At 42.4% G+C, this 16,189-nt stretch overlaps 1 long non-coding RNA gene across 1 annotated transcript in view; it reads right to left on the reverse strand.

Moving 5' to 3' along the window:
- Positions 1 to 2,460: 2,460 nt before the first annotated feature.
- The window catches only part of LOC109367209, a 31,942-nt gene continuing 18,213 nt past the window's right edge, over positions 2,461 to 16,189 (reverse strand). Inside the window, exons 3-5 of the long non-coding RNA XR_002114096.1 lie at positions 5,843 to 5,932; positions 4,665 to 4,777; positions 2,461 to 3,162 (exon numbers count right to left, since the gene is read on the reverse strand). This is a non-coding gene — a long non-coding RNA (uncharacterized LOC109367209). The remainder of the gene's footprint in view (positions 3,163 to 4,664; positions 4,778 to 5,842; positions 5,933 to 16,189) is intronic.

Here is a 16,189-nt window from a genome sequence, read left to right on the forward strand (position 1 = left end):
TTTTACTGCAGATTTTCCTGAAGAGAGCTCCATTTTTCTTCCCAAACATGGGGAAATTTATGAAAGTATATCCCTTATTCCACCAGAGGCTCTGCCAGCATGTACACACCAGACACACAGTCATTCCCCAGGTTTGCTTTTTGGATTTGCCTATTGACATTCCTCCTTTCTCCCTCCCTCTCCTGCTCCTCGCTCCCCCTGCTCACATGCCATGGGGGCACTGGCTCCACTCCATTCCTTTTAACATCCCACATCACCGGGAGACCCGGGGCGTTTTTTTTTTTTAAAAAAAGGGAAAAATAAGGAAAGGGAGAAAAGGAAGAAAGAAAAAAGAAAAGAATGCACGTCAGCTCAAACCCCACTGCTGCACCAGCATGCACACGCATTGCCTTTTGCTCGGCGCACATCAATGCCTCTTATCCTCCGAAGTTATTTCCCCTGGAGTGAACCTATCAAAGACTTTCAGCCTCTCTGGAGAGAGCAGTTCCAGATAACACTGGATTCCCTTGTCAATTCTTGCCTACCAGGCTCTGGCAGCATTTTCTACCTGACACTCTGATCTTGACACACACGTACAGAAGAAACGTGTGCATGTGCATCTGCAGCGGATTCCTCCTGCTGTGCAAGCAATGCAGCTGCCTTTAGACTGCAGAGAGTAAGGGAAAACCTAGCAATACATCTATATTGCACCCCTCCTCATCTGTAACTCCTGCAGTGACTTGCCCTCCTTGTAATTACAGTAATTACTATTGTTAAATTGATAATAATGATTATTATTTAAGATGTGCCAAATCTTGCTAGTACGGCTCCCTTCCCTGGAAAACCTAGGACTGTATTTTTATAGGAAATCATAGAATTGTTTGAGTTGGAATCCGTGTAGGATTTCCAAATAGAAGTGCTTCCCACCAAAATCCTCCTGCTTCAATAAACAGAAATACTCATCACCTCTCCTCTCCTTGTTGGACTTGCCACTCCAACAAGTACCTGACCTGTGTTGTGTCAGATGGATCTTTTTGTTTGCTTGTGATTTTTTAGATTAGAGAGAAAGGGATGGTAAAACTGATGGTGTTGATCTGAGTGCCTTGAGCCTTCATCAACAAAGGCACTAAGGCTGATGGGAGGAGAGGGTCCATGCAACCACTACATCAGCATCCTGAGATGGTATGTAATTAAGAGGCTTTACCTAATACTCATTAGCCTCAGCAATAAAATAAGCAGTTAATAGGTGCCATAATTCACTCTGTACTGAAGGCTAGGCACACTTACGTGCAGCAAACTACAAGGCAAAGCTGCAGCATTCGGCATCAATCAGGAGTTTCCTAAGTGCCCTGCATTAACTGATGGCTCCTGTACAAAAACTCACGTGTTTTGCATATCCAGAATATCTGAGTAAACTCTTCCTAAATTGAATTGGTGTTGTCTATACTCATTCTTGACATTATGTGGGCAAGGTGAGGGGATAGCCCTGATGTTCCTCACTTTTCAGTTCTCCTGTGCCTGTACCAGTTGATGGCTCCCTTGTGTTTTTATTGCCTCCCTTGTGCTCTATGTCCGAGGATGATATTAGGACCTGACTCTAAATGGGCCATGAGCACCAGCTCAAGTCTTGCACTGAGTATGAGGAAAACAGCATGAACTGACTCTGATGTGCCATCAGACTCTCTTCTTTCTTTTGTGGCAATGCTATGGGTTGATGATTGGACTAAGCAGTCTTAGTGGTCTTTTCCAAGCTTACTGATTCTATGATTCTATGGTTCTATGCTCAACACATGCAAGGATGCTATTCATCACTTGTATCTCACACCATCTTAAATATAATCTTCAACTAAATACATTGTACATATGATCTTCCAACTTGCTTTATAAGAAATATCACCCAGGTCTTGCCCTGCAAGTAGTGTTTCTCCAGAGGCAGCTGTGTCAGTGACGTGGGAAAAGGATCCCTAAATGCAATTTATGGACATAACATTAAGTTATGATATATTCACACAAGATTAAGTCCTCTATAAGACAGAGAGGCCCAAATCCACCTCATCAGCCTTTATCACCATTTTACGTGAACCAGTCAATCTAGGACACCACTCTCAGTGTGTCAGCAGGATCTCAGTACCTTGTGCCTTTGAGCATTCACACTGACTTTGTTCCAAGGACATTCCATGGCCAGTGGTGACTGGAGAAGCAAGAGGAAGGCAAAGGAGGAGGTCACTGTACCAAGGCAATAATGAGACCTCATAGAAAGAAGGGTCATCCAGCACAGTGTCAATGTAGGCTATTCCAGTCACTGGAAACATACAGAAAAATAGCTGTTCCAACTTTTATCAATTCCACGAAGATCCAATAACATTTTGAAAGCAGGATGTGAAATTGGATTATGTGGGATTCAGCTTTTGAGCAGAGAGGAAGTAGCCCTCCTTAAAGGCCAACAGCAATCTTTCCTCTTTTTTTTCCTGCCTAGGACCTTCACTGAGCCTTGAATGGTGAAGCACATGGTTATTCCATTTCACCTTGCAGCTGGTTTGCTGTAATTGATTGTATTTGTCAGCTTACTTTTTTTCTTATAAATACCATGAAAAGACTCATGCTGCACGTACACGTAAACCAGAGTCACTGCCCTGCAACAATAACTCCCTGTTATTCTGTTTTGTGCTCACAACAGGAGAGATGCATCCAAACAGGATGGAAAAATACTGCTTTATAAAACTGAAGAAGGTGTGCAGCATCTAATCCAGCCATCCATCATCTCTCTGCTCTAATCTACCTAAAGTCAATGGGGACAGAGAGGGAAGAGGCAGATAACAATAACAGTATCATGGTAACCATGAGAGTGGTGCCAGAGTGGATTGTCAGCTCCACAAGCACAAGAAGGGGTGTATAACCTCACATGCAGCTTCCCTGGGCTGTGTGTCCTGGGTAAGCATTAATCAGATACCAAAGGGCATGTGTCACACAGGAGTAACACTGCTATTGTTATTATTTATTTCATGGAGTGGTTTAGCTCTCTACTGAGGTGACAGCTGGGGTCTTTTCCACCACAGTCTGAAATAGTTGGATGCAGGCATTACTGGAAGCATATTCTGCAACTCCATTTTCATCTCCTTGGATGGTTGTTGTGCTCTTCTACTTTCTCTGATGCCCAGACAGCCAGGAAAAAACAGAGGGAACCTGCAGTAGGAATTATCAGGAAAAGAAGAGATTACCTAATGAACAAGTAATCACTCCAAAAAATATTAAAATAATTAAAAACCCCCACAATTTGGGTCTTCTCTTTCCTCTCTCTCTTCCCATTTAGGTCACACAATGCAGGCTGCCCTCTTGCAAGGGGCTACAAACACAAGAGGATAGAATAGACAGCAGCACAAACACACATGCCCAAGGGCCAGGCTGTGCTGTTGTTTCTCTTTGCAGTTTTGCAGGGATGTGACAGCAACATGCAGTAACTGGAGCTCAAGAGCTGCCAGCATCACAATGTGGGAGTGCAAAGAAGGGACACTAACAAAGATCTTAATGCGGGGTAGATGCAGCCTTAATCCATCTGACAAATCTGTGCTTGGCACTGCGTAAAACTGCGCATTAAGAAATAAAGACAAAGTTTGGTTCAAATTTGACAGGGTGTGATAGTGCCTGGTAAAGCCATGCCATGGAGTTCAGTGCATACTGCAGACTTGTGTTTGCTAATGGACAGCCTGCAATAGCAAAAGGGAGAAATCCTGGTGCATGCCTGCCTCTGCACCAATGAGGCATTTTAAGGGGTGCTCAGCCTACAGCTGGGTTTCAGGGGAGGCTCCCAAATCCTCCTCTCACAACAGTTATGGATGAAGGCTTGGCTCACAGCAGATTGCCACACAGTTCATGGATGGGACTGAGCCCAAAGCCGTTTGCTGTGGTTTGGTAGCCGGGTCAGCCTCTGCTATTAAACTCAAACAACACACAGGTTTAGTGGCTGCAAAAGCTGCCAGATTGTTGCTGCTTATTTAGTTGCATAGCAGGTGCATTTGGGGAAGAGTTTTTTTATCAGTCTTCCCTCAGATATGCTTGTCCACAGCCTCCCAGTGAGGTTAACCATCCCTAAAGGATTAAAGTGCAAAGCAGTCCTTTCCCCTTCTGATAGACAGCAAAGCATCTATTGCAAAGAGTCCTTGTGACAGAGGCAAGAAGCTCAGAGATGACTTCTCAGAGTCATTGGGGTTTCTCATTGCTGGTTTTAAGAACTGATAACCAGTTTCATGTGGGATCTGGAAGCACTTGAAGTCCTGGATGCATGGGTAGGTGTATGGATGGGTGAAGCCCATGCATGATGTCCCTGCTCAGAGCACAGAAGTGGAACTAAATGATCTTTAAACGGTCTTTTCAACCAAAACCATTCCATAATTCTACAGCTGGGTGGAAAGGTAGATGGATGTGTTGCCCAGAATTCATCACTGTCTTAAACTCCAGAACGTTCTGTCCGCAGAGTCCCACCACAGAATCATCAGAAGGGCACTCCTATATTTACGTGGCCTTCACATTTTGTGTTTTTCTTTTAGGAATTTGCCCAATGGCTTTTTGAACCTGTGTAAATGTCTGATGTGAGAAGCCAGCTGCCTAAGCAACAAATCTCTCTCTGAAGGATGTCCTCATGTTTGTTTTCAGCTTGCTTTCTGCAAAGTGCCGTCTGCCTTCCAGACCTGATGTCTCCTTGCTCTTGTAGCAGAAGAGTTTGCGAGCAAGCTTTGCCTCTTCACTCCTCAGTAGCACTTCAGCTTTTGCAGACGTCTCCCACATCCACTCTCAGACATCTCTGCTTCAAAATAGTTATGCTGCATTAATAGCAACTCATTTCTCTGCAAGCTGAGCAAGTTTTGCAAGGAAAGAAGAGAGAAACTATCAAATCACGTTTGCAATGCACATGCTCCTGGATTGTTTCCAACAGTATTTCTGGATAACCCTCTTGGAACTGGATTCACCTCCCCTAAATCAGTCTAGATTTAAGGCATTTTACCACCTTTAGAGGGAGAGAATAGAAGAGGGTCACAGAATATCCTGAGTTGGAAGGGGCCCACAATGTCATCAACACCAACTCTTGGTATTTGCCCACAGAAGTAATCACACAGCTGTCTATCAGACCCCAATGACACACATCTAAGTGAACTGCAGCAGTGCTAAGCATCCTCAGGGTGTCCTCATCCTTCAAAGAACATCAGCATGAAGTCTCAGCAACCTCAGGGATATTCATGTTACATCTTTAGAAACCAAGAGATGACCAAATGGCTGGAACATCTCTCCTATGAGAGGGCTGGGTTTCTTCAGCCTAGAAAAAAAGTCAGGAGAGGGTGTAGTACTTAGGGACGTGGTTTAGTGGGCACTATTGGTGGTAGGAGGACAGTTGGACTAGATGATCTTACAGATCTTTTCTAACCTTAATGATTCTCTGATTCTATGACCTTATAGGCTGTCATGGAACTTCAGGCATCAGCTCTCACAGATAGCTGGCTGAAGCTCACCCATAGGGTTAAGGGTGGTTAACTCAGCCACCTCCCTTTCTGCCTTCATTGCCCCATCTGTACAAAGCATAGGCAGCTTCCCCACCTCATGGCATTATTCAGAAGTTTGATTAGTTAATAGCTGCTATGTGCTGGAAAGATGGTTAGTGCTCTGTTCTTGAGAAATTATTGAGAAAAAAAATAGAAAAAAAAAAAAGCCAAATGACAAATCTATGCCTAGAAAGGCCAAGGTGTCAAAAGAGATAGACAGTGAATAACTAAGGGGACAAGAATTTTAATTCATCTTCCAGTCAGCTTTTCATTTTTTTACTCCACTTCAGCTTGAAAGCTCAAAGAAGGAGTTTTGTTACAGACCTACTAACCTCTCTGATGAAGAGATGGTGAGCCCTCCAGAGCACAGCTGAGACCCCCCTCTGTCCTGACATTGTTGCTCCTTCATGTTTTTACTATTCCTATGGTAAAAACAAAGTAGGAAGGCAAACGAACAGCTGAGCAGGACCTTCTTGGTTTATTTTCTAACACTGCAAAGAATAGAGGAGCATTAACTCTGCTAGCATTGTTTTGTGAGTCAAAACAAGTCAGAGAGATGCAAACTACCCTCCAACGCATTTCTGGCTGTTCTTTTGCCCCATGGCCCTTTCCCTTGATGCAAGGCTGATCGGTGTCAGCAAGCAGTGCTGAATCCACACAGCACATACAACTTCCTTGAGCTTTTTCTTCAGGCAGCTGCGTGCTGTCATCTCTGCTGTTTGCACAGCTGAATGCCTGTAATACCTGAGTCAGGGCTGAGCTCAGTGCAAATCCCCCCAGCTAGCAGGAAATCCAATTTTATGGACATGGTTAAGTTTGTGTGATGTGTTGGTGGATTAATTCACGAAGATCATTGCCTCCTCAATACTGTAATTCAGGCTCTTTTCTTGCAGGGGAGAGAGGCAGGCACATGGACATTTTCACATCATGGGGCCAGTCAACAAGTGTCACGGTGGGATGTAGAAGCAGCAAGTAAGATTGTGTTTGGCCAAAGGTCAATACGTCTATTACGGTGCCACATGGGATTGGTCAAAGGATTTAAATGAACAGCCCAGATAGGTTAATTCTGATTTCACAGATATTGATAGATCAAAAAGCTTCCAGCAGCTCCAAAGACTATATGTATGTATCATACATTCTGAGATCTTTTCTGCAAAAGAAATGTAGACCAGTCTGTATTGCTTATACTCTGATCCTGTTCCACGTTCTTCTGCCCTTTGCATTTGTACAATGCTGTTTTATTCTGTGCCCTAGGAAAGCTACAGGTTGTTACTGTTCCTTTTCTGATGGCCCTGGCCAACACCATTCCAAATTCCTTCATCTCTGGTTAGCTAGCACCAGTGATGTTCCTCGAATGGCTTCCCCAAAACAAATATTATTGTTCTTGAACCTGTGAATACCTTTGCATTAAAATGAAAGCCAGAAAGCTTCACCCTTGTGTAAGGCTATTTAATGGTAGCCTCAATCCGTATACAGGAAGAAATTTGTATTTTCATCCCACTTTACTTGATGAGAAAGGTGAGGACTCAGCATCCCTTCAAACTACATCACTCATCACTGCATCCTCAAAAGGGTTGTGTTATGGGTTTGGTTATAACTCACCACAGCCAACACTGTCTTCAGCAATGTCACTGTTCCCTTCAGCCTTCATTGTGAGGCTTTCATTACCTCCAGCTCCTGACCATGCACTGTGTTCTATGCCTCCCCTTATGCAATATGAAGGACAAACTATATATTCCCCATATCAGTTCAGTATCTAAAGCATGAGGGTCACAAACAGCTCATCACACCAACCACTGCAGCCATGCACTAGAAGGTGCCAAGTAATGCTGTGATGCCACCAGTGGCATGGAGTCATCAATTCAGCAATCTCAGTGGGAAACTGCTGCTTACACATTGTATTCACGTTTGCAATGAGATGCACGTGAACAAGGACTCAGTTGGAGGTGATAAATTGCTGGTGCTGAGGGGAAACACCATGAACTGGAGGATCCTTGGGAGCTCTGCTCAATGGGATCCACCATTTGCAGCCTTTAGAGCCATCCTGAAAGCAAGATCAGCAGCTTGGTGCTGGAATAGACCTCAGAGTACACCAGAGAGGGATAAGGAATAGTGTTTGCTCTATTTCATGTGTGGAGAGGAAGATGTGGACAGCAGAGACATGACACATCCCAGACAACTTGGGATCAATTGTATATCTGAGATCTAGGAAAAGCCTAATGTATCAGTGTACACACAGGGGTGGGAGGAACTGGTCTCACTGAAATCCCAGGCAGAACCTCCACTGACCTCTCCAGCACCAAGTTTCATCTAGCTGCCCAACCCATCCATGACTTGCACAAGCATTCTTCAGATAACGACTTCATAGCACTGACAACCACACAGTTCTGATGGTTGTTTCACTTAAACTGTTCCTGCATCAATTCACAGCTTCCAACAGCCTCTACAAGGAATAACTGGAGATATCCAGAGACTGATGAGACCCTGAGAAATGGTGAAGGTGAAAGCCTAGAGATGGTTTGATCTGAACTCAGCTCAGCTTGGAAAGGAAGAAATACACATCAGATGATGGCAGGAAGGATTTATATCACTCCAAAACACTCCAAACATCTTAAGAGTGAAATACCCATAGGCATAGGTCTATTCTTCCTGCTCCCAATTTATGCTCTCTGTGCACTCATCTCTCTTCCTTTTTAAACTCACCTTCTGGGTGCAGCCATATGTGGCTCAAAAATGACCTTCTGCCCCATCTATTAAAGCCTCTCTCCTTTGCCTTTATATAACTGCACAACCTTCTGTTTCTGTCATAGTTACCAGTGGGAAAAGACCGACAAAAAGTGGTTTCTGAGGATATTTTTTCACAAATTGGAACACTAAACCTAATGTCTGATATTAGAAAAGTGTGTGCTATTAAACTGAATCTTATTTACTATATAAAATACTAGAGATTAGGAGCTTTTCTCTTAACAGTAGAGAAAACACATTTGAAGGCAACAAGAAGTGCATTAATGGAAGAATCAAGTTGTGATTCAGGGCTGAAGAGTTAAAGCTCCCTGGACCACTGTAATTTTGACCTCTTCTCCAAATCATGCTGGGACACAGGAGCTTTCGTTACTTGAGAATACAACATTGGGCTTTGGGAGCTTTAACTCCACATTTTCTGGCTCTTGGGGGTTTAAATATTAATTCAGAGTTCTATTAAAATATTTTTCTTCTCAATGATTTAACTTTGAGAGGTTTTTGAGAGTGAAAGGGGAAATTAAAAATGTGGAAAAAATGACGATTGACTTGATTCCTATATAAAAGCTTTTTTGGTGGCACTTAAGTGAAGGTAAACACACATAAAAACATCACTTTGTTGAGGATGCTAGTACAAATAAGAATCAGATCTAGCATATTCACAAAGGTCCATCAAATAAACTTTATTTTACGTCATGCAAAAATATGTTTCAAAATAAAAAACACTACTTTGTATATTTACTAAAGGGAACTCTCCCTCCTCTCTGTCCTTCCTCTGAGCCTCCCTCTGCTCAAATCCTTCCCCTCTTCTTTCACTGTGTAGTTTCTGCAATGCCATCTGCTCTCCTGCTCCCACAATACGTGTTCATTCCATTTCTCCAGACCCTGAAGGCTGTAGGGATATTGATTAATTTTTCTGGCTTGTGCAGGAGATGTATTTAGATACACCATCTAAATGCATGCATTATAGCACCAACATGCTAGGCATTTGCTGCATAGCCATCTTACTGGAGACAGCCAAGTGGTATCTCAGCCAGATGTGGGATGGCATTGTAAGCAAGGAGTGTATGATAGTCACACACCGTGAGTTTTTTTATACTTGCTTGGGTACTGCAACTCCTCCTAACTTGTCCAGATGTGAATAGTAAGCTGGTACCAACTTATATCACAGCTATTAAAAGCAGAGACAGCAAGTTGCATAGATGCATAGATATCCAGTCATAAATGGGATGACTGGATAAGAAAAGGAGCGCCAAGTGCTGTTGATTCACAGGACATGGGACAGTGATTTTGCACCAAGAAGTCTAGTGGAAGGCCAGCTTTGGTATTTCTACACATGTTGTGATAATGTGTTCTTTTTGCAGTGCTTATTTATCTCAAAATGTATGAGGTATGCAGTAGGAAAAACAAATAACCTGATAGGTGGAGGAGAGAACAGGGTGAAAAGAACGTGGCAGGCATTAAGAGAAGTTTTTATGGATTATCTAAAAGTGCATTTGGTTATAAGCAATAATCCATCAAGGAGCTACAATCATCACCTTGTATTTGATTCTGTCATCACTATTGTTATAAATATTAATCAAATATTGAGTACTGGCACCAATTCTTTTCCCACCAGCAAGATGTCAAAGCATGCTGGAGATCCCAGATGAGAGGTTTTTGTTGTTTTCAGCAGCCTGTGGACCAGGCTATTTTATCAGTCTGAAAAACTTGCTGAATTTCAGAGCTGGAATAAGAATGTCAGCAAGAAAGAAGCAGGGAGAGAGTTAATAGAGTGATTAGCTTTGTGAGGTATGAAAAAAAAGGACAAATACTTCAGTGAAATACATAAATGGGGATAAATGTTGAGTCCATGGATGATGTTTGCTAGAATGGCAGCCATTGGCCAATGTTCTATTTCTTGTTATTCCTCATTTGTGGAACAAAATCAGACGTTATCTCCAGGGATGTTTTCAGATGTAAATAGATGACTAGGCATGTTCAGATGATTTTTGCCATCTCTAGAGTTTATGTTTCATATCATTTCATGGGCACACTTCAATCAGATTGCATCAAAACTTGTGGTCTGATCTGGGGTGTTCTGACTGAAACAAAGATTAAATGTTACTCAAGATGATTTACAGCTCTCCAAAACTAGATCTGGATGGAAGATGAACCATTTGTCTGGCACTTTCCAAGCCTCAGGGGTAGGAAGTTCTGCGCAGATTTATATTTTCTATTTCTATAGTTTTACAACTGCTCATTAATGAGAACAATTTCTCATATCCTCAGTGTACACAGGACACCAGCATCGCAGCCCTTCAACAGTGGGGCTAGATATGAGCACAGCTGCATCTGTGCACATCCAGAATAATGGATGGAGCAACCAGAGTCTGAATCAGATCCATATATTCATCTTTACAGAACCACCTCTCAGCCATGAACTGTTCTGTGTTATCCAGGCTCTAACACAGCAAAGCTTAAAAATGTTTAGTTATCAATTCAAATTTTTCAGCTTATCTGCAGGTTTTAGCATGTTTTTTTCTCTGTTACTGAGATACATTGGAGCATTGTTACTACAGGAGGAACGTTACTGTGAGATCTGATGGGATTCACCACCCAAAATAATCAATAGTTTGGTACTTTGTGCCAGGATGGGATGCAGCTCCAGGCAGGGTAGCATATCAGCTGGGTATTCAGACAGCAGAAGCACACTTCCTTTGATCTGTTCATCTCCAGAGAAGTTCTGATGTTATTTACTCAAAGAAAGAAGGGGATAGACTCTTTGGCAAGTCTGTTGGGATAGGGCAAAGGGATATGGTCTCAAACTAAAAGAGGGGAGATTTAGATTGGATGTAAGGAAAATGTTTTTATGATACATTATGAAGCACTGGAACAGTTTGCTCAGGGAGGTGGTGGATACCTCATCCCTGCAGACATTTAAGGTCAGACTGGATCAGGCTCTGAGCATCTGGTTGAGCTGTAGGTATCCATGTTCATTGCAGGGGAGTTGGACTAGATGGCCTTTAAGGATCCCTACAACTCAAATGACTGTATTGTTCTATAATTTACTTTATCAGGTCTAAGTGATTCTTAGGAACATTCCTTTTTTTTTCTTTTTTTTTTCTTTTTTTTTCCATAGTGCACAAGCTGATAGCCAAACGAGAGGGGTAAAATATTATTAATTTCCTATGGATTTGATGTCTTGAGGTAAAAGTGTCAGCTATTTTTCCTGCTGCAGAATCAGGTGGTGCAGGAAATAGAGAGATTAAGGACCCATGTTGCCAGTGGAGAAGCATCTCTTTCCTTTGCTGTAACTTTGCACAGAACCTAAGCTATGGGACTTCCACAACTCTTTCACATTATGAGCTGGAACCATTCTCAGTATACGCCCAGTGAAATCGCATCCAAGGAGAGTGCCTCAGTGCACTGCTTGTCTTACAATAACTTTATTTTTTTATTTTTTTTTATTTTTTTATGACTTTATAGTGTTGATTCACATCCCGCAGCACTTTACTGCTTCTGACTCCCTCTCCTCAGCTGATGAGAACTGGGGTTGTGCATCTGTCTCTCACTGCTGTCGCATAAAGCGAGTCCTCTATGTTGCATACAGATGAGACTTGGCTCGTGCTCGAGCAGCAGCCAGAAGGAAATCCGCAGGAATCACAGCTCCCCAGGTGTAAAAGGATGACAAAAAATAACAGGCTCGCAGTTTGCAGAGTGCTGGTGGAAGACACTTATGCCTCTCTATGCCAGCATTTGTGATTTTGCTGCCAGCCTCACCACGTCTAGTAGTGTCTTTAGTGAAAGGATGCTCCGTTAAAAAGCAAGCACTGTGCAATTCCTGTGAAGGAGCAAAGCTAGGGCAAGCGAGCCCTCAAGGGTGTGAAAGCAGAGGGCCATAGAAGGACCCAGATGTCACTGCTTTTCAAACCCTAAACTGCTTTATTTTCAACTCAGGATTGGCAGTGGTGAGATTAATGGCTGGATCGTGTCTGTGTTCTCCAAAGTTTCTTGCGATAATGTCTGATCCCAGAAGATTATCCCTACATCTTCTTGAAAATCTTTCTATTTAAACATTGCCTTTTACAAAGTCTGCTTTCATTTGAGAGAAAAAAAATATTAAACTGTTTTGTCAGAGAAGAGACACGTATCAGAAAGGGGCTCTTTCTGCAGCATGTGCTCAGACCTCTTTCACTTCTATTTATGCTGCTTTTGAGCATAAGTACAGTTTACTTTCATCTGTCTGATGGATTTCTGTTGCTGTGATCCTTTATCACCTGGGAAAGGTGTCTGTGGCTCTTTCCACAACCACAGAAACACAAAAGACCCCATCTCCTTTTGTCAAGGAGCCAATGTCGAGAATTTCCTGCTTTCTCACTTGGGGGTAGTGACTGACCTGGAAAGAATGTCTCAATTGAATATATATTTTTTCCCAAATGAAATATCACTTACCCTCTTCTTTGCAGTGCCAGTAACACAAATGGTCTCCAACCACTATAATTGCTTCGTGGTAGACTGAAAGAAGAAGGAGCAGCTTTGCTGATTTGTGGTTTAGAAGAATGTACAATATACGTGTCTCCAACTGATATTAAAGATGACAGATTGAAATCTGAACAACTGAAGATGTGCACTGTCGATGATAAATTGCCCTCCAACTTTGAGAAGGGTTGGATCATGGCTCAAAATGCAAGGGAAAAGCATGAAATGAAAGCCAGAGCACCAGTATATAGTCTCCACAATTAGCATAAGCATCCATCCTACATTTGTAGAGTGCTTTCTATTTCCATGTGGATGTAAGTGAATTAGTGTGGTGGGGGCTGATAGCCCCATTAGATAGCTTGCTTTCCTTTAATGGTTTGATAAAAGGAAGGTGACAAGAAGATAGATAGAGATAATACTCTAGGCTTCTTACGTAGAACCATTATCATTAACAGCATTAATTAGCCTATAATACACTGTAGAGAAACATCAAATACAACCATTCTAAAGGGAAGTAACCTGACAATTGTCAGTAACATGATAGGCTAGCATTAGCTGATACTGATCACTGAATATCTTCCTATCTTTCAAATGGGGAAGAATTCCCATGACTGCCTTGCAGGAAACATTTCTAGTCAAGTCATTAAAAAGACACATGGTTTTGGAAATGAGAGCCACAAGGTTGCAAGCAGATTACAGAACCCTTGGCCACCAAGTCAGTCCTTCCTGTATACTGGTCAGTATACAGGAAGTATACTGTTCTCCTTTAGAAACTGTTTGCACCTAGGGGCATGTTAAGATGGACTAAATTTTTTCTGTATCCAACAGTCCTTCCCAGCAGAAATGGGTAGTGCCTTTGGAAAGCGCCTCAAAGAGTCATAGGAAATGCAGAATAAACCCTGAATTTACCCATAAGAGGTAACATGTAGAGAGAGAGAGATAGAAGTGGAATATAGCCCTATACTGGGGAGTTTCAGCATTCATGTGCAAGGATGATAAATTATACTACAGGGAAATGCAGTTGTGCTACTGTTACCTCCCTACCCCAACCCGAGTTCCTGCTAAGAGGAGAAATTAGCTGTGTAATCAGGATGTCCTTATGGCAGTTGTCTCTCTTTGCAAGGAATCTATCAATCCACAGAACCAAATTTGGATCACCAGGAATTCCTGGTTCACGGATTATGCTCAACAGAAGTTTATCCAAACTACTTGGGAAAAAAAGCCACCCTAATTAAGGAGCTTTTACATCCCCCCTTGCTAAATCATTTTAGCATTTTGTTGTGAACATGACTTTTCTGTCCTAGCATTCAAACTAAATCTTCTTTGCTGAAAATTAAGCTAATTTCTTCCTATTTTTCTCCCAGCAGACCAGAAGAATTGCTCTCATCACATTTTCAAGTATCTTTTGTCTCCTGGACAACTATTATTCTGTCTCCACTTGGCTTCTCTTTTCTTGGCTAAAGAAATAAAATTCCTTCAACCTATTTTGCTGATTACAAAAGTAATCAAACTACCAGAGAGGTTTTCCTTGTTCTGAGCACAAACCCTCACTCTGCAAGCAATCCTGAGACCCCTTCATCAGGCTTTATATGCTGCTTCTCCATCCTGCGTGCTGCTTTTCCTCAACAGCATCACAGTGCTGGAAGGAATATTGAGGTTTAATCTAACTGTTCTCAGTGTATCAAGCCTCTGAAGCATGTGGGCTATGCAAAGCTTTCCTGGGTTCTGGATAGGTCCTCAGATGCTGATGTTTAAGCTGTTTTATATTGCCTACCCACCAGCATTTATCACAAGACTCTGAATCAGCCATAGCTTTGAGTCAACCTTCACAGGGAGCTTCCAGAAAAAGATGGAAGGTTTGCTCATCCTGGACACCCAACAATTGGATGGCCTACACTGATGAGTTACATGCCATGTACTTTATTTTAAGTCAGCTTTCTCACAACCATCTCGTATCCAAGCATAAGGGAAGGGGTGTTCATTAATTTATCTGTTTTTTTATTTGGCAATAGTTTTATGTTTCTGATATCTCGGGTGGCAGCACTTTGATATCTAAGTTGAAACATTCAATCTTTTGCACATCAATTCAATCTGAATGAGCAGATCTTCCTTTAGGAATAAGAGAATATAAAGAAACAAAGCAGATGTTTGGCTGGTCAAAAAGCAAATGTGAGGTTTTTGTGGAAATGACAGCATTTCTAGAGTAAAGCAAGTGAAGGGCAAAATTCGTATTAAAGTGGAGGAGAAAATGACAGATTCTGAAGAAGATCCCAAAAGTAAAGTTTATCCCTCAAAGGGATGAGTGTGAAATTGTATTTCATTGGATTCTGAAGTGGATGCTTTGACCAAACAAATCCTTCCAAGCCTCTTCTTGAAATTATTCTTCACCTGGTCTTGGGCAGATTCCACGCTCAGTGGCCCTGCCTGTCCATGCAGCTACAAACAGCATTCACAATAAGCATTCATCCTCCAAGGAAGAGGACAAGTGAGACTGGACTGTCCTTCATTGACCAGACCTACAGCCTTCACCTGGCTTTTTGCAGTTTCACTTTCTAGCCCTTCTGTTTCTGTACTGTCTCATGCTGTCCTTTCAAGAGTGAGCAGCCCTGACAGTGACAGGAAAGACACCTGGTTATCATCATCAATGCAGGAATGAAGGCTTGCAAGGAATTGCAGGGTTACATTCAAGTCTTTTTGTAGAAATGCCTGATTTAAACTCTATATCTGACCTGCCATCTAAACCAGAGCTTTCTGGCCCTGGCTCCACAGGGGCCAGAAAAAAAAGTTGGGGCTCATATCTATGGTAGACACAAGCGGTAAGCAGTTGTTCATAACCCATTGGCTACCCAAAGACAAGAAAGATGTGCTGCCATCCACAGCTGACAGCAACCTGGCATCCATCCCACGTAGACTGAGGAGTCAGCCACAGAAGCATTTCTAGCTCAATAAATCCTCCCTGGCTATCTTCATGGTCAAGAGACAGAAGCAGGAACTGAGCCATACGTTCATTTGTCCAAGCACTGAAGAAGTCTACTTTGGGTTCAGATTTGAGAAGCTCTCAGAGGCGCATGGGTTGAGCACGGGGAGATAAGCTCAGTGTGTTCATGAGATGTATTTCACTTTGGACCTCAACTCTTGCAACTACATGGTATTGGAAGAAGGGAACAGTTCATACCATGGGGCAACACTTTAAAGCTGATCTCAGCGCTGCATCAGTGAAATGCAAGAAAGAAATGCTGCACCCTCTGCCTGGTCTAGAATTGAGGCTCGCAGTGGGAGAGGGGGGAGGGAAGAAATCTTCCTTGGGGAGGCAAAATATGGAAAATGAAATAGAGCAGACAGCAGAGAGATTGACAGAGGGAGCCTGATGGATCTATTGCTATTGACCGTAAGCTTGGTTAAGGTGGCAGTTATCAGCTATCATATCATCCCATCTAACAGTGGAAAAGAAATATCAATACTGAAATGTTAAAGGCACA

Source organism: Meleagris gallopavo, chromosome 1 (assembly GCF_000146605.3).
Source record: "Meleagris gallopavo isolate NT-WF06-2002-E0010 breed Aviagen turkey brand Nicholas breeding stock chromosome 1, Turkey_5.1, whole genome shotgun sequence".
NCBI classification, from domain to species: Eukaryota; Metazoa; Chordata; class Aves; order Galliformes; family Phasianidae; genus Meleagris; species Meleagris gallopavo.